This window comes from Rhinolophus sinicus, linkage group LG04, assembly GCF_036562045.2.
Source record: "Rhinolophus sinicus isolate RSC01 linkage group LG04, ASM3656204v1, whole genome shotgun sequence".
NCBI classification, from domain to species: Eukaryota; Metazoa; Chordata; class Mammalia; order Chiroptera; family Rhinolophidae; genus Rhinolophus; species Rhinolophus sinicus.
This window is the reverse complement of record NC_133754.1, coordinates 110,274,728-110,280,302: the sequence shown is the minus strand read 5'-3', so window position 1 is coordinate 110,280,302 and position 5,575 is coordinate 110,274,728. Positions and strand designations below refer to the sequence as shown.

General features: G+C 46.8%; 1 long non-coding RNA gene across 1 annotated transcript; it reads left to right on the top strand.

Moving 5' to 3' along the window:
• The first annotated feature begins 295 nt into the window (after positions 1-295).
• LOC141571319 (uncharacterized) lies at positions 296-2,320 on the top strand. The gene is made up of 3 exons (XR_012496086.1): positions 296-385; positions 1,859-1,991; positions 2,101-2,320. It is a non-coding gene; the product is annotated as an uncharacterized LOC141571319 (long non-coding RNA).
• Positions 2,321-5,575: the final 3,255 nt, after the last annotated feature.

The window sequence follows — 5,575 nt, the reverse complement described above, 5'->3', positions numbered from 1 at the left end:
ATGTTCTGAAAGTCATTCTGTCTCAGACCCCTGGGTCGGGGCTTAGCCCTGTGTATGAATTTTCATACACAGATTATATACTAAATACTCCTAAAATGTGGGGTTAACCAAAGCAGTCTGGATAGTCCTTCAAAAGAAATATTAAGTTGGTGCAAAAGTAATTGCAGTTTTTGAAATTATTTTTAACCTTTTAAACCTCAAATACTTTTGCACCAACCTAACAAATGCCCCGCTGGATGGGATGTAGCATTTAGTAAACTTGGGCCCGTTTTGCTTCCTGCAGTCTCGTGAGAAGGCTGAAGACAGTTGGTCTCCAGATCGTCTGTTTATCGAGGGCACAGGGTTTGCAGTTTGGTCAGGCAGCGGGAGTCCATATTCACACCTGGTGAGTGTCAGTGGGCAGGACACTGGCTGCCCTGAACCTGCTTTTCTGTCAACATGGGACATTTGTCCCCGGTTGCCCCCGGGGAGTTGTTTCTGGGAAGCCTTCTGTGTTCCTGCTCGAGTGAAACTTCCTGTGGCTGGTGCTGCAGTGGCTTCAGGGCCCCGCAGCGCAGGCGGCTGTGCCTTGGCTTTGCTAATAACTGCAAGTTTGGTTTGGGTGAAAGAATATTTCTAGTTAATGTATCAAACAACAGATTAGTAGCCAAATTATTTTATCTAAAAGAGTTCTAACATTGCTGCTTTAAATACTTTGGTCTTTGGAAATTTATTTAATCTTTATTGTGTAATATATGAGTTTGTTATATTTGGGTCCTAGCTCAAGACGTTCACGTGAGAGATTCTCTTTCAGTCTCTCTCTCTCTCTCTCTCTCTCTCTCTCTCTCTCTCTCTCTCTCTCTCATCTATCTCTATTTCTTTCTATCTCTAGCTATCTCTGTATCTCCATCTCTATCATACACACCATGTTAGCCAAGAGCTATCAATAGAATAAACTATTCTCCTTTCCACCGGCTCTTTCACTTTGTTTTCTGTGACGATGTTCTCTCATGTAAAGTGTGGAGTGGTTCTCAGTTGTCTCTCCAAGTGTGTGATGAGGGCTCAGACCCCAGCTCCAGTCCCCTTGATCTATGCTTATCTGGCTGACATTGCTCTTGCCTTCTGGTGCACACTCAGCCTTATTCCTTGCACACATCTGGTCACGGTGGGTCCTCGAGATAGGTGCCCCTTGCCCTGCCCTCTGCATGTTTGCTTCTCCTGCTCCATGTCCACCTGCCTGCCACATGGTGGCTTTCCTGGCACCCAGCACCCTCACGGGTGTTTTCCCTCTTGGGCAGCCTTTCTGGGCCGTCTTTCTTACCAGAATGAGATCACAGCTCCTTAATTAAGGAAGTGGAAGTTCTTCCTTGCCTCCTTCTGCCTTCAGGTATCACCAGAGGATGACAGAGCAGGCTCTCCTTTGTGGGCAGGCTGGGGTGAACTTTGCTCAGTGCCGTGGGCTTACTCTTCCTGCAACCACAGAGGAGAACCTGAGAGAATGGCGCACTTCTCTGCAAACCTGAAAAGCCCCACTGACCTTCCAATCTCATGGCTCTCAAACTCACATGTCTCAGAAGAAGTATCCCTTTAACTGCCCAAAATGGACAACAGAGGAAAGCGGAGCTGGCACAGTGGCGGAGGTGGACTCGTGGGTCCCCTTGGAGTAGCCCAGACAGGCTTGAGAAACCCTGGGGTCTCGGGGAAAACAGGGCATGATCTTGCAGGACTTTGTCTCTAATAATTGTACAAAGGGTTCCAGAATTGTTTTCCTTCTGGGGCTTAAGCGGCAACATTTTGATAAGATTTTAGTTAGAGAAGAAGGGATCCTTTAGTTAAAATATCTTTTGTGTTTGCCCTTTCCTTTTCTTTGTGCTTTTAGGGAAAGTTGAAAAGCAAGAAATTATTCTGCTGCTTTGAGGAGCCATGTGTGCTGTGCAGGTGGAGGAAGGATGCGGCTCAGGAGACAGGCAAGCGTGTAATCAAACATGCGGTCTACTCATCCCCCTCTCCAGGTAGCACTTGGCTGAGCAGCCGCTCCAACACTTCAGAGATTAACTAATCCCATTTTAGTCATGCAACCATTGCAAAAGCAGCTTGTAATTCTTTCTTTTCCATTCCTAGTTGGCCTTTTGAGAGAGCATGAGCCGTGCTTCCTTGGACGATAGTTCACAACCCACATCACTGTCGAAGGACTGCCACGGTGTCTGGCTGTTCTTGGAAGGCAAATGTGCAGGGAACAGAACTGCAGCTCCTATCAGCAGTGTGGACAGCTCCGAGGTCACCTATGAGCACTGACTTTCTGGCTATAATATCTAGAAAATGATGTAATACAGAATTGTACACCTGAAATCTATGTTATTTTACTAACAATTGTCACCTCAATAAATTTAATAAAAAAAAAAGAAAAAAAAAAAGAAAAGAATGCACGGGGCTCTGAACTTGCAGCTGCACAGTTTGGCATATTTGTGAACAGCTGTGCTTACAAGGACAGCAAAGGATCCTCCCTTTTGAAAACAGTGATAATTTATGGAGAGAGCGCATGTTACATGGCTGTTATGTGTATCTGTTTAGAAGGTTTAGGTTGAAGGCAGAATCCTAAGAAAATTCTTATGCCCGCGTTCCCCCAATCCATTCCTGGAAAGTTGTTTTCCAGAAATCTGTTGTCCTCGGGGCTTTTGGAACAAGGAGAATGATTTTGTGCCTTCCAGAAACTTCTCTCCATCCCTGGCTCTCGGCCATGCTCTGTCCACGTTTTCTTTCTCTGGTTCCACACAGAAAGGATGGGGTGCTGGGAGGGGCGTCACAGAGGAACCCAGGACTTAATTGTCGTGAGCTGGGACTGGAGAGAGACTGTCAGAGACAGACTTGGGAAGTGACATGGGTGCTTGTTTTGTGGCCTAAGTTGTGGCGGGAGCTTTGTGAATTTCTCTCTGATGGTACGGTAATCGGTCACACAGTTTGGCAGTTGAAAGGTCGCATTGAGAGTCCTTAATCCTGGGTCCACAGACCTTTAGGGAACCCAGGGCAATATTCGGGCGTTTGTGAACATGAATGAGGAAACACTGTATTTTTAGTTTCACTAATGCTAACTGCACTTGAGCATTTCCGGCAGCTGTGCTGACAGTACCGCTGACTGCCCACAGGCAGAATCACGACTAACTTCCCTTGAGATAGTTATTGTAGACAAGGTAACATTTCACTTAACACTTATCACTACCTCAATATGGTAGTTAGACCAACCATGAATTCATTATTTAGTATCTTCATGAAGGAAAACATCCCAAATTAACAAAAACAACATATATATATCTAGTTCACTCTGATGGTTTCCTTTCTAATCCTATGTATTTTATTGATTTTAAACCACTGTTGTGAAGGGTCCACAGGCCTCAAGAATCTATACACAGAAGTTCCACCCCTGTGGGACCATGTGCCTATGGACAGCAAGAGGTGTCAGCCACAGTGGACGAGGATGTTTGGGCCCTGGGCAGGCGAGTATTCTGGTGCCTTCCAAGCCAGCGTATGGGGGTGGAGTGGGGGCCTGGTTTGCTATTAGTACAAACTGTATTCCTTTATGTACAGAATAATGACATGATTACATGTGTGGAATGCATGGAATTTTAACTTAGATGAAATCACCTTTTAGAACAGTTTTCTTATCACTTAAAACTGGAGAGGTGAGTTTTTTGCACCCAGGAAGGATACAGGTACTGTAGATGGGTAGACAGACAAACTCTAGTACAAAATAAGCTTTGAAAGTTTTTTTTTTTTTTGCCTAGCTTTTGGTGGCAGTGAAATGTGAAGTAATTCCTGATATGGCCACTTCTGGAGAATTCCAGTGTTCGTTGCACATACACAAGTGCACGTGTGGGAGGCACCATGTGTCACAGTAAAATTCCCGACCAGCAGCTCCCTGGTGGACCCTGATGGCTGTCCTCCAGTAGCCCCGGCTCTGGCTCTCCAGGGACCCTGTCCTCTCTACAGCTGCAACTTCAGTTTCCATGAAAAATAACACTTCTAATCTTAGATATAAATGATTGTACTTTTAAAATGTAATAATTACAATACAAACTACCAGAAATGCCAGAAATATTCATGGAGACAGCAAGAGTGAAAGCAGTTTCACCTGCCAGTTACATTCTATTGGCTGAAGCAAAGCCATTTTGAAAAGAAATGGACAATTTCACTTTTTGTTAGTTTCCTAGCTGCTTTTTAGTTCCTTTTTGTGATTTTTCTGAGCCAGACAGCTTTGTAGGCAGACGAGGATTCGGTAGACTGTGTCTGCCTGACAAAGAGCCCCACAGCCCGCAAGCATGGGAACCGCCGCACTTCACCCACTCCATCGGGCCTGGGAGACGTGCACGCAGGCTCAGAGCCCCGTCTTTCTTACCTTTGCTTTTGGAGGTGGTCCTGTGTTTGGTGGTCTGTTCAGAAACTCTGGACAGCAGTGGAGCCCACATGCCTGGGCAAGCATTTATATGGATTGTTGATTCTGGCGAGGTGGGAAATTAAAAGTACGAGATCTTACTGTGCCTCTGCTCAGAAAGACAAAACAAACAAATTAACAAACAACCCGCCAACTCTTATTTGGTTTCATGGATATTCCCTTACTTTGTGTATCTGATTGGTTTGAGGCTGATGACTATGACGAAGGAGACATGAAGACCCCACGAGGTCAGGCAGCTCCTCATGCACCCGAGGTGGGAAGGGTAGGTGGGGGCTCTAGGTCTACCCCCTGGGCCCTGGCCACCTCTCAGGTCAGGGTGGAGGAAGGATATCATAGTAACACGTAGATAGGCATGGAGAATGCAGGAATATCTGTGTTACTTCTCTACCTCCTAGGGCACAGGCCTTCAAGCCTGGGGACCTCCCAGAGAAGCCCGGATTCAGTAGTGCCCGCCTTGGAGGTGACTGTGGAACAATAAAATGGTTGGGGGCTGGCCAAGGATGGGCTGGGCAGGTTGGTCTCAGGGCATCTACAGAGGCCCCGCACATCCCAGAGAGAGTGTTGGTCTCTGCTGGGACCAGTCTTTGTGGGGTTGCCTGCACAGAAGGGCCCAGGTATGGTGCTTGCACTGTGTCAACCTAGCCAGGTGGGAACTGCATCTCCCAGAGTGCCCATATGTTTGTTTTCTATTCCCAGATAACGAATGAATAGCATGTACTAGCACCCATTTATTACTTCTCAATTTCCAAGGGTTAGGAGCCCAGGAAAAGCTCTTCTGTCTCCTCTGTTTGGGGTCTCAAAATGTCAGTGGGCTGCGGTCTCATCTGGAGGCTGGACTGGAGGGGAATTGCTCCTGAGGTCATCCACGTTGGTGGCATAGTTAATCTCCCATGGCCTAGGACTGAAGCTCCCACGGTCTTAAGGGCTGCCAGACCCTCACCCTGCGCTCCTACCCACTCCCTCCCACTGCCAGGCAACTCCCTTCCCCAAAGCCAGCCATGTGGAGAGGCCTTTGCCTTCAGGGAAGATCCCGTCCTTCTCTTAAGGGCTTTCATTGGATTAAAGCAGGCCCTCCCAGAAACGTCTCCTTTTGATTACTCTACCTTTTTGACTTGGGATCTTAATAACGTCTAAACACTTCCTTCACTT